The 16,546-nt window shown below is 40.9% G+C and overlaps 1 protein-coding gene across 5 annotated transcripts in view; it reads left to right on the top strand.

Annotated features, from left to right (window-relative positions):
• Positions 1 to 16,257, top strand: part of LOC149119560 (uncharacterized) — a 56,881-nt gene extending 40,624 nt beyond the window's left edge. For all 5 annotated transcript variants that reach the window (XR_016227560.1, XR_016227559.1, XR_016227561.1 and 2 more), the window contains one exon: positions 15,211 to 16,257. The gene's annotated coding sequence lies outside the window, so the exon portion shown is untranslated. The remainder of the gene's footprint in view (positions 1 to 15,210) is intronic.
• Positions 16,258 to 16,546: the final 289 nt, after the last annotated feature.

Raw genomic sequence — 16,546 nt, 5'->3', positions numbered from 1 at the left:
ATGGGAAGCTCCTCCAGTCTTATTGGGAAGATTCAGAGAAAAAAAAATAAGTCGTTCAGATTCTAGTGGCATATTCTATTAAATTTTTTGGTTATTATCATCCAGGAAAGCACCTGAAGTTAAATACCTTTTTAAGTGCCTTAATTTACTTTTCTGGGGTTTTTTGCTGAGAAAGCCAGTACCTGTCAAGCAACGGTCTACAATCATTTAGCTTGAGCTACAGTCATGATTTCCCTGTTCCCATCAGCACATGTATGTGTCCCACTCTCTGAGGTGCATTCCTGCAAAAAAGTAGATAAGGAAAATTTCTTGCTTGATTTAAGGGAGGTGTGAACAAATAACTCTCTCTCCACTTGCAACTTTTTTTTTAATAAATATAAATTTCCAAAGTACAACGTTTAGATTATAGCGGCTTTTTCCCCCATAACCTCCTTCCCACCCACAACCATCCCACCTCCCACTCCCTCTCCCATTCCATTCACATCAAGATTCATTTTCGATTATCTTTATATACAGAAGATCAATTTAGTATATACTAAGTAAAGATTTTAACAGTTTGCACCCACACAGAAACACAAAATGTAAAGTACTGTTTGAGTACTAGTTATACCGTTAATTCACATAGTACAACACATTAAGGACAGAGATCCTACATGGGGAGTAAGTGCACAGTGACTCCTGTTGTTGATTTAACAATTGACAGTCTTATTTATGAGGTCAGTAATCACCCAAGGCTCTTGTCATGAGCTGCCAAGGCTATGGAAGCCTCTTGAGTTCACCAACTCCGATCTTATTTAGTCAGTGGAAATTCTCTCCTACTTCAAAGAAAGGTACCTCTTTCTTTGATGTCCCCTTTTTTCCCCTGGGATCTTACAGATCTTTCATGTAGGTCATTTTTTGCCACAGTTTCTTGGCTTTCCATGCCTGAAATACTCTCATGGGCTCTTCAGCCAGATCCAAATGCCTTGAGGGCTGATTCTGAGGCAAGAGTGCGGTTTAGGACATCTGCCATTCTATGAGTCTGCTGTGTATCCCGCTTCCCATGTTGGATTATTCTCTCCTTTTTAATTCTATGAAGTATTGTTAGCAGACACTGGTCTTGTTTATGTGACCCCTTTGATTCTTAATCCTATCATTATCATCAATTATGAACTGAAACTGATCACTTGGACTAGTGAGATGGCATTGGTATATGCCACATTGATGGGATTGAATTGGAATTCTCTGGAACATTTATCTCTACCATTAGGGGTAAGTCCGATTGAGCATGTGCTGAACTGTACATCTCCTCTGTCTCTTATTCCCACTCTTATATTTAGCAGGGATCACTTTTCAGTTATATTTAAACACCTAAGTATTGTGTGTTAAAGAGTTCAACCAATGGTATTAAGAAGAACAAGAAAATACTAAAAGGAATAAAGTAGTAAGTTGCTCCTCGACAGGACAAGGGCTGATCAAGTCACTGTTTCTCATGGTGTCCATTTCACTTCTACAGGTTTCCTTTTAGGTGCTCAGTTAGTTGTCACCAATAAGAGAGAACATACGTTATTTGTCTCTTTGGGACTGGCTTATTTCACTTAGCATGATGTTTTCCAAATTCCTCCATCTTGTTGTAAATGACCGGATTTCATTGTTTTTACTGTTGCATTGTATTCTATAGCGTACATGTCCCATTTCTTTATACAGTCATCTGTTGATGGGCATTTAGCTTGATCCCATGTCTTAGCTATTGTGAATTGAGCTGCAATAAACATTAATGTGCAGACAGCTTTTTTGTTTGCCAATAAAATTTCCTTTGGGTAAATTCCAAGGAGTGGGATGGCTGGGTCATGTGGTAGGGCTATATTCAGGTTTCTGAGGAATCTCCAGACTGACTTCCATAGTGGCTTAACCAGTTTGCATTCCCACCAACAGTGGGTTAGTGTCCCTTTTTCCCCACATCCTCTCCAGCATCTATTGTTGGTAGATTTCTAAATGTGAGCCATTCTAACCGGGGTGAGGTGAAACCTCATTGTGGGTTTGATTTGCATTTCCCTGATTGCTAGTGATCTTGAACATTTTTTCATGTGCCTGTTGGCCATTTGGATTTCCTCTTTTGAAAAATGTCTATTGAGGTCCTTGGCCCATCTCTTAAGTGGGTTGTTTGTTTTGATGTTGTGGAGTTTCTTGATGTCTTTGTAAATTCTGATTATTAACCCTTTATCAGTTGCATGGTTTGCAAATTTTTTTTCCCATTCTGTCGGTTGTCTCTTCACTTTCCTATTATTTCTTTTGCAGTACAGAAACTTCTCAATTTGATGTATTCCCAATTGTTAATTTTGGCTTTGGCTGCCTGTGCCTCCAGGGTCTTTTCCAGGAAGTCTCTGCCTGTGCCTATATCTTGCAAGGTTTCTCCGATGTTCTCTAATAATTTGATGATGTCTGGTCGTAGATTTAGATCTTTAATCCATGTTGAGTGGATTTTTGTGTAAGGTAGGTGTCTTGCTTCATACTTCTGCACATGGAAGTACAGTTTTCCCAGCACCGTTTGTTGAAGAGACTGTCCTTGCTGCAGGAGTTGGTTTTAGATCCTTGATCAAATATAAGTTGGCTGTAGATGTTTGGATTCATTTCTGGTGTTTCAATTCTGTTCCATTGGTCTATCCATCTGTTTCTGTACCAGTACCATGCTGTTTTGATAACAACTGCCCTGTAGTGTGTCCTGAAATCTGGTATTGTGATGCCTCCGTCTTTTGTTTTGGTTGTCCAAGATTGCTTTAGCTCTTCAAGGTCTCCTGTGCCTCCATATGAATTTCAGCATCATTTTTTCCAAATCTGAGAAGAATTTCTTTGGTATTTTGATTGGTATTGCATTGAATGTATAAATTGATTTTGGGAGAATGGACATTTTGATGATATTGATTCTTCCAATCCATGAGCATGGAAGATTTTTCCATTTTTTTGGTATCCTGTTTCTTTAAGATTTTGTAAGTCTCATCGTAGAGATCTTTAATGTCCTTAGTTAACTTTATTCCAAGGTATTTGTTCTTGTAGCTATTGTGAATGGGATTGATCTTAGCAGTTCTTCCTCAGCCGTGGCATTGCCTGTGTATACAAAGGCTGTTGATTTTTGTGCATTGATTTTGTGTCTTGCTACTTTGCCAAACTCTTCTATGAGTTCCAGTAGTCTCTTAGTAGCATTCTTTGGATTCCCTAAGTAAAGAATCATATCATCTGCAAAGAGGGATAATTTGACTACTTCCTTCCCAATTTGTATCCCTTTAATTTCTTTTTCTTGCCTGATGGCTCTGGCTAAAACTTCCAGAACTATGTTGAATAGCAGTGGTGAGAGTGCGCATCCCTGTCTGGTACTAGATATCAGTGGAAATGCTTCCAACTTTTCCCCATTGAATAGGATGCTGGCCGTGGGTTTTTCATAGATTGCTTTGATTGTATTGAGGAATGTTCCTTCTAAACCCAGTTTGCAACAGTGTTGCATTTTAGGGTGTTGTATTTTATCAAATGCTTTCTCTGCGTCTATTGAGATAGTAATATGGTTTTTTTCTGCAGTTTGTTAATGTGGTGTATCGCATTGATTGTTTTGCGCACATTGAACCATCCCTGCATACTAGGGATAAATCCCACCTGGTCCAGGTGGATGATCTTTCTGATGTGTTGTTGCGTTCTATTGGCCAGAATTTAATTGTGGATTTTTGCGTCTTTGATCATCAGTGAAATTGGTCTGTAATTTTTTTTAACAGGCAGAGTTAGGGAGAGAGAGAGAAAGGTCTTCTTTTCCACTTGTTCACCCCCCCAAATGGTAGCTTCGGATCTGCACAGCCGTAGCGAAGAGCCAGGTGCTTCCACCTGGTCTCCTGTGCAGGTGCAGGCCCAAGCCCTTAGGCCATCCACTACCGCCCTCTCGGGACAGAGCAGAGAGCTGGACTGGAAGAGGAGCAACTGGGAAAGAATCTGGCGCCCCAACATGGACTAGAACCTGGAGTGCCGGCGCCACAGGTGGAGGATTAGCCAAGTGAGCCGCGATGCTGGCCTGTAATCTCTTTCAGTGCTGCATCTTTTTCCGGCTTAGGAATTAAGGTGATGGTGGCTTCATAGAAAGAATTTGGGAGGACTCCCTCTTTTCGGATTGTTCTGAATAGTTTGAGAAGAATTGGAGTTAGTTCTTCTTTAAATGTCTGGTAGATTTCAGCAGTGAATCCATCTGGTCCTGGGCTTTTCTTTGTTGGGAGAGCTTTTATTACTGTTTCAATTTCTGTCTCAGTTATGGGTCTGTTTAGGTTTTCTAAGTCTTCCTGGTTCAATTTAGGTAGGTTGCATGAGTCCAGGAATCTGTCCATTTTTGATAGCTTTCCCTGTTTGCTGACATACAGGTCCTTGTAGTAATTTGTGGTGATTCTTTTTATTTCTGTGGTGTCTGTTGTTACGTTTCCTTTTTCATCTCTGATTTTATTGATTTGGGTCTTTTCTTTTTTTAGTTAGTTGGGCCAATGGGGTGTCAATTTTGTTTATTTTTTCAAAAAAACAGCTCCTCGTTTGGCTGATTTTTTGTAATGTTTTTCTTGATTCAATCCTGTTGATTTCTTCTCTGATTTTAATTATTTCTCTTCTTCTACTAGATTTGGGTCTGGTTTGCTGTAGGTTTTCTAGATCCTTGAGGTGAATTGAAAGCTCATCTATTTGGTGCCTTTCCAATTTCTTGATGTAGGCACTTATTGATATAAACTTCTTTTTTTTTTTTTTTTGGACAGGCAGATTGGATAGATTGGATAGTGAGAGAGAGAGGCAGAGAGAAAGGTCTTCCTTTGCCTTGCCGTTGGTTCACCCTCCAATGGCCACCATGGCTGGCGCGCTGTGGCTGGCACACCGCGCTGATTCAAAGGCAGGAGCCAGGTACCTATCCTGGTCTCCCATGAGGTGCAGGGCCCAAGGACTTGGACCATCCTCCACTGCACTCCCAGGCCACAGCAGAGAACTGGCCTGGAAGAGGGGCAACCGGGGCAGAATCCGACGCCCTGTCTGGGACTAAAACCCGGTGTGCCGGTGCCGCAAGGTGGAGGATTAGCCTATTGAGCCGCGGTGCCGGCCTAAATTTTCCTCTTATCACTGCTTTTGCTGCGTCCCATAAGTTGTGGTATGTTGTGCTGTTATCCTCATTTACTTCGAGAAAATTTTTGATTTCTCGTTTAATTTCTTCTATGACCCATTGTTCATTCAGGAGCATGTTGGTCAATCTCCATGTGTTTGCATATGCTCTAGGGATTCCTGAGTTGCTAATTTCCAACTTCATTCCTTTATGGTCTGAGAAGCTGCATGGTATGATTCTAATTCTTTTGAATTTGCTGAGACTTGCTTTATGGCCTAGTATGTGGTCAATCCTAGAGAAGGTTCCATGTACTGCTGAGAATAATGTAAATGCTTTATGTGTAGGATGAAAAGTTCTGTAGATATCTGTTAGATCCATTTGGGCTATAGTGTCGTTTAAATCTACTCTCTCCTTGTTGATCTTCTGTCTGCTTGATCTGTCTATTTCTGAGAGTGGAGTATTGCAGTCCCCCAGTACTATTGTATTGGGGTCTAAGTCTCCCTTTAAGTCCCTTAACAAATCTTTTAAATAAACCAGTGCCCTGTAATTAGGTGCATATACATTGACAATAGTTACATCTTCCTGTTGAATTGATCCCTTAATCATTATATAGTGCCCCTCTTTGTCTCTCCTAACAGTTTTTGTGGTAAAGTTTATGTTGTCCGATATTAAGATGGCTACGCCTGCTCTTTTTTCATTTCTGTTGGCATGGTATATCTTTTTCCAGCCTTTCACTTTCAGTCTGTATGCATCTTTGCTGGAAAGATGTGTTTCTTGCAAGCAGCAAATAGATGGGTTTTGTTCCTTAACCCAGTCAGCCAATCAGTGTCTTAACTGGACAATTCAGGCCATTAACGTTAAATGTGACTATTGATAAGTAGTAACTTTGCCCTGCCATTTGCCAAAGATATTTTCTAATATATGTTTTGAACTTCCTGTGATCTTTTGCTGTGAGGTTTCCTTCGTTTACCTTCTTTCATATTGATGACTGTGTTTCTGTGTTTCTTTGTGTAACACATCTTTAAGCATCTTTTGCAAGGCTGGACGAGTGGCAACAAATTCTTTCAATTTATGTTTACTGTGAAAGGTCTTTATTTCACCTTCATTCAAGAATGAGAGCTTTGCAGGGTATAATATTCTGGGCTGGCAGTTTTTCTCTCTTAGTACCTGGGCTATATCTCGCCGTTCTCTCCTAGCTTGTAGGGTTTCTTATGAGAAGTCAGCTGTGAGTCTAATTGGAGATCCTCTGAGAGTAATCTGACGTTTCTCTCTTGCACATTTTAGGATCTTTTCTTTCTGTTTCACTGTGGTGAGTTTAATTACAACGTGACGTGGTGAGGATCTCTTTTGGTCATGTTTACTAGGGGTTCTATGAGCTTCCTGTACTAGGATGTCTCTGTTCTTCTCCAAACCTGGGAAATTTTCTGCTAGTATCTCACTAATCCTTTCTCCCTCTCCATGCCTTCAGGAACTCCTACAACCTGAATGTTGGGTTTTTTAATAGTATCCTGAAGATTCCCGACAATATTTTTTAGATTTCTAATTTCCTCTTCTTTTCTTTGGTTTGACTGTATATTTTCCTGTTCTCTGTCTTCTAAGTCCGATATTCTCTCTTCTGCTTCACTCATTCTGTTTTTAAGGCTCTCTAATGTGTTTGTCATTTGATCAATTGAATTCTTCATTTCAGTATGATTTCTCATCACTATCAGTTTCATGTTCTACTAGTTGTTTCATTTCATTTTGATTCCTCCTTAATATTTCATTTTCACGAGAGAGATTTTCTATCTTGTCCATTAAGGATTTCTGTAGTTCAAGAATTTGGTTTTGAGAACTTCTTAATGTTCTTATCAATTTTTTGAGATCTGCTTGTTGCATTTCTTCTATCTCATCATCTTTATAGTCTTGAATTGGGGTGTCTTTTATTTGGGGGCATCGTAGTGTCTTCCTTGTTCTTGTTACCTCGGTTTCTGCGTTGGCATATTGGAGATATTCTTTGGTTTCTTCTCGTTATACTATGATTCTAGATTAAGTGGACTGTCTGCTTTTGTTGGATCCTGAGAGGCTGTGATGGGTGTGGACAGAGAGCTCTGTTTGGTTCTTCAGGGTTAAGGGTGTGCCAAAGGTGACTCACCCAGATTGTTCGCTTGCTTTCTTGCTCTTTTTTTTTTTTTTTTGACTCAGTTGGGAAGTAATTCTACATAGCTGAGTGGAATTGAGGGTAGTTGATGTATGAAATCTGGGCCCTGTGGGTATTTGTCTGCTTACCCCTGGGACCACACAAAGAGTTTATGCAGCCCTCAGTGTGGTCTCAAATTTCTCAACAGTCTCTCACCAGTTTGCCCAAGTTACCGAGTTTGTGTACTCGGTGAGTTCTCTTGCCCTCCCCTCAGATTTTGACATTCTCAGTTCGTTAGCTCCACACTTTCACTAACTAGGTCTTAACCTCCTGTTATTTCTCCCCAGCAGAGTCAGGTTTTTCTGCTTGGCTAATGGCCGGCGCCTCTTTACATATGTAAAATGGTGCCTGCTCTTTGTCTTGCTTGACTTTGTAAGATGTCCGTGCCAGTTCCCCTTATTTGTTCATTTTTCTCTCCTCCAATCTGCCTGGTGAACTTTCCCCAGTGGGGCTTTCGTTCCCTCTAGGCTCTTTCTGCCTTTCCCTGCCAATGTCTTGGGTTACCGAGGTTTTTGTTTCACCTCCCCTTCCAGCGCTGGCGCGCAGACTCTGTGGCACAACTTCTGCAGTGGCGCAGCTCCCGCGACTCGGCTTCCACACAGTGGGCGACCTTGCTTTCCCTGTAGGTCCTCCGTGTCACATCCACTAGATCTGGAAGAGTTTCCTCTGCAATTTTTTCCTGAGCCTTTTCCTGTGGCTACAGTAACTCCACTTTTATTAAACTATCTTTTCCTGGACTATTGGTGCGCGCCCTCACTATTCTGCCATCTTGGCTCGCCCCCAAAATATTTTCTTTACCCCTTAATAGGACATTTATACATCCATATATATCATAGAATAATATTTGGCCATATGATGAACTGGAATAATCCTTGGATTTTAGATACACTTAATTTGAGAGCCCTAAATGGCCATTTGACTCTAAGGAACTGTTTTGCATTATACTACATTGGCCTAAATAAATGAATTCTGCATATTAGTAGAACAATACTATGCACAAGTAATACAGTTAGCAGATAATTATGTTACTAATTATAGGTTGATTCAGAAAAAAACACCTTTTGGGCATATGCAGAGATGAGGAAGTCTAAGCATCACATTTGTGGGTATTTGGCCAATAGTTAAGCAACCAGTTAGGATGCCTGATTCTGAAATCAGGAAGCCTGGCTTTGAATCTTGATTGAGGCTCCTGATTTTAAATTCTTATTTTATTTGAGAGGTAGAGTTACAGACAATGAGACGGAGAGACAGAGAGTAGAGGTCTTCCATGTGCTGGTTCACTCTCCAAATGTCAAAACAAACAAACAAACAAAAACAAAAAACAAATGTGCACGACTGCCAGAGCTGCACCAATCTGAAGCCAGGAGCTTCTTTTCAGTCTCTCATGTGGGTACAGGGGCCCAAGCACTTAAGCTATCTTCTACTGCTTTTCCGGTCCATAGAAGAGAACTGGTTTGGAAGAGAAGCAGCTGGGACAAAAATAGGCGGTCATAAGGGATGTTGGCCCCAAAGGCTGAGGATTAACCTACTGTGCACACTGAGAATGAGGTGATGCCTGAAGTAGTTGATTCCCTGCCAAACATATGGTAGACTGAAACTGTTTAACTGGCACCTGGCTGCATCCTGGGACAGCATTGTCTAATGCCATGTCTCTAGCTCACCCAATCTCAAATAATCAAAAAAAAAAAAAAAAGGAAAGAAACTAAGTCTATTTTATGTTTCAGATCAGTAAAATTATTTTGAACACTATAAACAGTGATGCTCACTTCCTCAGAATCCCCAGGTGACATCATTATCCTCCTCTTCTCCTAACCCTCATCTGGATGTCACCTCTACAGAAGTTTGAAGCAGTTAAAGAAGCATAAGTTGGAGCAGGTTAAGCTGCCACTAGAGACAATGGCATCCATATCAAAGTGCCATTTTGAGTCCTGGAAACTCTGCATCTAATCCAGCTTCTTGCTAATGCACACAAGAATGAGGTGGTTCATGATCCTTGAGTCCCTGCCACCGCCACCCTAGTCAGAGACCTGGATAGAGTTCCAGGTTCCTGGATCTAGCCTGGCCCAGCTTGAGTTGCTGAAGGAATCTGGGAGAGTGAACCAGCATATTTGAGATCTCTTGCTCTCTCACTCTTCTATTCAAATAAATAAATGTCTGTTAAAATGAGAAAAAGCATTATCAAGAAAACTTTCTAAGAATAATATCAGAAAGAAATGAACATCCTATTTGGATCTGCCCACTATAGTTTTTGTATCATTTAAGCATAGAGAAAACATTTGTAGATATATAATAAAGTACACCTAGATTATTTTTTCAGGTTTAATCAACTAAAGTAAATTTGTCATTTAGTTATTCTCACAGAAAATTTTCATTACTGTCAACATTTTTCCAATTACTGGTTTTGCTACTTCTTCCCATTAAAGGGAAATAATACGACTCCAGGAAGCATTGTTTTTATTCACTCGTTTACCCACTCAGGAAAACCACACTTACTGGGACTCTCAAGTAACAGTCACAATCCTAAGAGAAGCCAAAAACATGAAAGTTTGATTTTGCCCTATATTCAACTGGAGGAACAGATGGAGGAAAACTAGAATAGCAAAGTCATCTATCAGTTCCCCTCAGACCTGGAACAAGACAAAGATATCAGCTCCCACCACTCTTACTTCATGTAGTATTGGAAGCCTTATCAAGAGCAGTTAGAAAAAGAGAAAGAAAAGGCATAAAAATTTCAAAGGAGGAAATCAAAATGTCCATATCTGCAGATGACATGATTAGACCCTTGGAAACAGCTCCACAGCCCATCCAAAAGCTGTGACAACGGATGAACTAGTCAAGGAGGAGGTAGGTCAGGTAGTCTGTATGTAAGGGGATCTCAGGCCGCTCCACCCACGCTGACAGGCCCCGGACTGGGATTTCATCCTACCCACCGTTTTCACACCTGATCCCCCTTCCGAAATGGGAAGCAGCAAGCCTTCTTCTGGGCCGAGACTGGTGGCCACCTCTCACAGACTCCGAGGCCTGAGGCACCTGTGGCAGCTGTTTCCAGCCCAAAGCCAGGGGCTCAGGCGCTTCTCTGAGCTCACAGTAACTGTTGCCCAGCAGCGCCTTACACACAACTGCACAGGCGCCCCTCATTCGCGAGGTCTGTTGGCTGAGCATGTGCACAGAAGCCTGGTGGCTATGACGCTCAGTGCACATGTGCAGGGTGAATCTGAGTGCTTGGGTTGCTTTCAAATGTCAGTGGTGAAGTAGGCAAGCATACAGGCTAAAATTGATTAGATTTGTGAGCTGGAAGACCATGCCTTCGCCACGCCCCTGTGTGACCTTATGCCCCAACCTGATACCTTTGTCATGCTCCTGTGTGGCCTCATTCCCCTACCTGGCCACACCTGGGTGCCCACCCGCCAATCAGGTTAATCAACCACTCCCCTTTGGAAGTGGGTTAAAAGCCGGGACGCGATATGGCCCGGCCCCCAACTCTTCTTCCCTGGCCTCTTGCCAAGAGGGGGCTTGCTGTAGCCCTGCGCTTCCAGGGTACATGGCCTTCGGGCCATGTGCTCTAGGCTTCCTGGCCCAGATACAGGCGTAGATGCTCATCCATGTGGCTGGTTCCTGGTGCTCAGTATGAACTCGGATTTCTCTCTCTCTTAATAAAGCTCTCACTCTCCTATGCATCTTTCTCACTAAATAAAAGCTTAAAACGTACCATGCTGCCTCGTTTTTCTGTGCCAATATTTAGAATTCTTCTCTAAATATTAGGCAAGAACCCTCTTGGGCTTATTTATATTGGGGATTTAGTAATAAGCTCGTGGTGAAATCGTATGGCACCCTAAATTCCGGTAGCACATGTGGCACCCCGGATAGCATTTCCAGGGAACTTTGAAGGGCCACATTTCAGTGTAGATTTTAGGGGGTCTTGTCCAATTTCAGTGGGACTTGACTGAGCGTTGGTGACGTTTTGGGAAAGCGGTCCCTGCAGTCAGGCATGACTAAGTTGCTGCAGAGTTTCAGGATGCTGAAGGCCTTGTGCCAAGGAAACTCCCTTGAAACCCCTCTTTCGGAATCTCCTTATCCCAAAGGATTCCCCCCTCCCGATCCCCCGGGTCCTAGTCGGTTTCAATGGGAATGTAAAAAAGGAATCCATTATTTTACACACACACACATAGTATAGATACCACAAAGGCAGTCACATATTTTATTTCTAGAAATGGTTTCTACTGCTTAAACACTACCAAACCAAACTTTTGTTGCTGTCGTCACCCACATATTTATAAGTTCCTATACTTTTACTCTTCCTGAACTGTTGCTTATAGATGTATACTTGACAACCCAAAGAGAATTAGACTAGAATGATTCAGATGTTATTTTTCCGAGTTCCAAGATATAAAAGCATACAATTCAAAATATTTTCTTTACCCCTTATTGGGACATTTCTACATCCATATATATCATAGAATAATATTTGGCCATATGATGAACTGGAATAATCCTTGGGTTTTAGATGCACTTAATTTGAGAGCCTAAAATGACCACTTGACTCGAAGGAGCTGTATGGCACTATACTACATTGGCCTAAGTAAAGGAATTATACATATTAGTAGACTATCACTATGCTGGCATCTCCATATGATTAAATTTATAATCATCTGTGGTCACTCCATGATACCCATGTGCCTTCTACAACGCCTAATAGGTGAGTTAAATGAGAATCATTAATACTGTATCTTCTAAGTATCTGATGGTAGCACTAATCTCTGCAATGCTTTAGTGTTTTTTAGTTTACTTTTTTTTTTTTTTTTTTTTTTTTTTTTTTTTTTTTTTTTTTTTTTAGTGGAAGATAAAATAGCAAGGTTTATTAGGGAAGGGACATCTGTAAGGATGGATGGATACCTCTCCAGACAGAGCCTGAGAGACTGGGGAGTTGGGGGCGGTGGAGGTTACATGGTTGAGTAGAGAGATTACTCCTGGCCAGACTAGGCGGGCAGCTCAGCAGAGAGGCAGAGGGCTGAGCGCAAAGTCCAGTTGAGGCTGGGGGTTTTTAAGGAGATGGGTCTTGCTTCCCTACCTGTTCCTCTTGGAACAAAGGGCTTTTTGGATGCAGATGTTAAGAAACTTCTCCCTGAGTTTTGCAAATGTTAAGAAACTTCTCCCTGAGTTTTGCAAATGTTAAGAAACTTCTCCCTGAGTTTTCTCTTGAAGGTCTTAAATAAAGGACTTTATGGATGTATCAGACAGGAGGAAGGGAGGAGGGTGTTTGAGATGCAGATCTTCTATTTCTATGGAAAAGGTTATTCCTTCTGCCCCCCTTTGAATTCATTATAAAAAAAAAAAGTTGTAACCTTGCACTAGTGACTGTGTTTGCTGCTCAGGAGGTGTTGTCCTTATGTTTCTTAAAAGCATGGAAATGTAATTTTGACTTTTAATTCAGATAATGGTGTGGTATTCATTAATAACTCAGTGTCTTAAGTCATCTAGGCATCGGTGCTAAGTAAAACATGAAAAATGTATTATGTGTACTTTTCACATCTTTGATAAGAGACTGTTTGAGTTTGTCAGAATGTATTCTCAGAGGTTGCCCATTCATGACAGTTAAAAACTATGGAAAAGTAACTACGGGTGTAAAGTTTCAGAAGGTATGAGCAAGTCATGAAAAGTTGTAAAAAGTTTATGATTTTAAAACATTGTTTACAGAGTTTTCTGTAAGTTGAGTGTTAATGCCAAAATTACACTGACCTAAAGTTACAATGGGGTTATTTTAAAAAAAAAGTGTACTAATGTTAGTAAATATCTAAAAATGGTCTGAATCATAAATCTTAATTTGTTTTTGTGAAAACTGTAACATCTCTTTTTAACAGTATCTGCTTAATCAGTTACTCTGCCATTTCTAAAGTTAGGTCGGTCGTGTAAGCTCTTTTAAACTCTGTTAAATAGTTCTGAGTTATGTGATGATTTTGTGTGCTCTTATGTTCAAGTTTTTTTTTATTATTTCGACAACAAGAAACATAGACAACAAGAAACATAGAATCCATATTCTGCCAAAGTAATCTGTCTACTCTACTGTCTGTTAAGTTATGATTGATAAAAAGCATTAAGTCTAAAAAGTTATGTTAAATATTATTATGATCAGATCTGGTCTAAAAGTGTTAAAATCGCCCTGACTAAATGTTAAGGAATTCTATTTTGACCAGATACTCTAAGTTCTCTTGGCACCTTTAACAGACTTTCTGAAAATCAAAGTTTTAAATTCTCTGGACTTTTGATACCTCCAGAGGGGCCCCTGGAGATGTCAAAAGGTATATCCTCATCTCACAGAGATAATAACCAATTGGGCTGTTTAGATTAAAAGTGGTGCCAAGATGTGAAATGATGCTAAACTTCAGTTATAAACGTGTTTCTTTCTAGCTGCTCCAGTCTCTGGCTCAGAAGCCAGATCCTTTAAAGAAAGACTGACAAAGTCTAAAAAGCATCCTGTGGTCATGATTTACATCACCTTAATGCCCAGACCTTAGGACTAAAATATGGAATCACCCAGAAACAGGCAAGGCAAATTGTAAAATCCTGCCCTTCCTGTGTTGCATTTCTCCGGGTCCCTCACTATGGTGTATAGCTTTTGCAGATGGATATTACCCATTTCCCTAAATTTGGTAAGCTAAAATACATACACTTCTCTTTAGATAACATGTTCAGGTTTTGTTTTCGCCACCCCGCAATCAGGTGAGGCTGCCAAACATGTCATCTCTCATTGCCTTCAGGCCTTTGCTATTTTAGGAACCCCTATACAAATAAAAACTAATAATGGCCCAGCATATACTTCTGATTCTCTTAAGCACTTCTGTACTAACTTCCGCATCTCTCATATCACCGGGATTCCTTATAATCCCCAGGGACAAGGTATTGTGGAATGTGCACACGCCACATTAAAAAAATTATTTACAAAAAATAAAATAGGGGGAATATGGGACCATAGCACATTCCCCACAAAAATGGCTATCACATGCTCTTTTCATTTTAAATTTTTTAATACTGGATAATCAAGGGAAATCTGCGGCCGATCGTCACTGGCATCCTGAAACCAAAAGACAACAAGTCTGTGTGAAGTGGAAAGACCCTCTAACTGCTCAATGGTATGGACCTGACCCTGTTTTAATATGGGGACGTGGACATGTTTCCATATTCTTGCAGAAAGACAATGAAGTACGGTGGTTACCTGAGCGACTGGTGTGGCAAACAGACAATGCACGAAGCAGCCTCTTGATCTTCATCACAATAACATTACTGATCGGGGGATCCCCCTGAAAATGAATGAAGCTTGCTGGCTCACATCAAGCCAAACCTAGGTCACCGACTCTGTTGGTTTTAAATTGTTCATGTAGATACTGATTTTAGCATATCAAAACTAGTCACATTGTCAGACTCTGGGGTATACCTTTGTCAATTCTGGAAAAAAAAGCCTCGTTGATGTATTGGTTAAAACTGTTAAAGTAACTCTTATGGTCAATTCCTCCTTCTCTGTTGAAAGTAGCAATTTCTGGCTACATTTAGCTGCCTTGGCTAATACGTCATCCTTTTGTGTAAATACAGCCGATTCTCCTACCAACCTGTTAACTAACAATATCCTGGGAGTTCCTTCCACTAAAAAGGAGTTTACAAAAATTACCGGCATAAATCCTACTTCTCTAAAAATTAGCAATTTGACCCAAAGGTTATACTATGTGCCTTGGCAATTAAACAAAACTCAGCTTTCTCACTTCAATGGGAGTGAAGCTCCTAAAGGATGGGTTTTTCTGTGTGATTATTATGCATATAGCTCTCTAGCTCCCCATGATAGGCGTAGATGCTCCCCTGGACGGGTTGCACCCCTCCTTCTCAAACCTGCTGATAATCTGTACAAAAGAAGATATACGCGTATGATTTATGAAGGATGTAATGATAATTTCCATGTTCCCAGGGATTGGGAAGCTTTTGGTCATGCTGGCTCCATGGCAGGCGCTGCTGGTCTTGCTTATGCAAACACTCACGGATTAAGAGAACTCGCGTGTATTGTTACCAAAACTGTGAACACGACTGCTGCTGCCTTAGCCAATATCGCTGAGGAACTTGATCAGGTCCGGACAGGTGTGTTGCTCAACCGGGCTGCCATTGACTACTTACTACTGAAAGATCGTATAAGCTGTAACTTGATTCCTGGAGGTTGCTGCTTTAATATCTCAAATAATGTTCCTTATATAAAACATCTGGTACAGTAGCTACAAGGTGAACTTCAGCACATGTTTCTAACTAATCCCTTTTCTTTTGGTGGATCTCAATGGACCCACTGGCTTTGATGTTGCTGGGTCCTTTATTGCTGCTCCTGCTTTTTCTTCTGTGCCTCCCCTGTATATTCCGAGGCCTCTCTGTGTCATTTGGTGCCGTTTGGTCTGAGATTTTAAAGTTGCATTCACAGCTTCACCCCTGAGCCAAAAAGGATGGCATTGAATTCCAATGACGGGTAAGACTTGGTCTCCTTGTACCAACCTAAGACAGGAGCCTCAGAGGATGTCTGGGGTGTCCAATGACGGGTAAGGACAAGAAGAGACACGGGCAACCTAAGACAGGAACAATGCCTCAAAAAATAAAAAAGGGGGAAATGTGGGCAGCCACAGGCAGTCGCCCCATTTGTTTACACTTAAACATATGGATGGAGACATCCTGGCACAGACAAAAGGCTAAGGAGATTCCAGGAAGAGGCAGGAAGAACCGTATCTCACTGCTAGACTTCTCACAAGAGATGATATAGATAATCAGTCACACCTGAAACCAGCATTTATCACCTAGGTGTTTTATTATACCCTTGTAATCAATCAATGATTGATAACATTTTGTGATCTGTTAAGCAGGAACTCTTTGTAACCCCAAAAGTCTTTTGGATATGTAAATCTTTTGTGTGCCTTCTTGTATACAACTGGTCATGTTTAAATACTACTGGATTTGTTGAATAAATGAGCCTTGATCAGGATTTGTCTTGGCTCCATTCTTTGCATCCTTGTCCCCGCATTCCCACTCTCTGTTTCAGGAAACCTGGTTCATTGTGCTGCAGGCCAGCACACATAGCCTTGGCAGCTCATGACAAGAATCTCCGGTGATTATTGACGTCATAAACAAGAGTGTCAATTGTTAAATCAACAACAGGAGTCACTGTGTACTTGCTCCCCATGTAGGATCTCTGTCCTTAATGTGTTGTACTATGGGAATTAACGGTAAAACTAGTCTTCAAACAGTACTTTAATTCTTTGTGTGTCTGTGTG

The sequence above is a fragment of the Oryctolagus cuniculus genome, chromosome X, assembly GCF_051225735.1.
Source record: "Oryctolagus cuniculus isolate XC-2025 breed Fujian yellow rabbit chromosome X, ASM5122573v1, whole genome shotgun sequence".
In the NCBI taxonomy this organism is placed as follows: domain Eukaryota; kingdom Metazoa; phylum Chordata; class Mammalia; order Lagomorpha; family Leporidae; genus Oryctolagus; species Oryctolagus cuniculus.
This window is presented reverse-complemented; position numbering and strand designations above follow the sequence as displayed.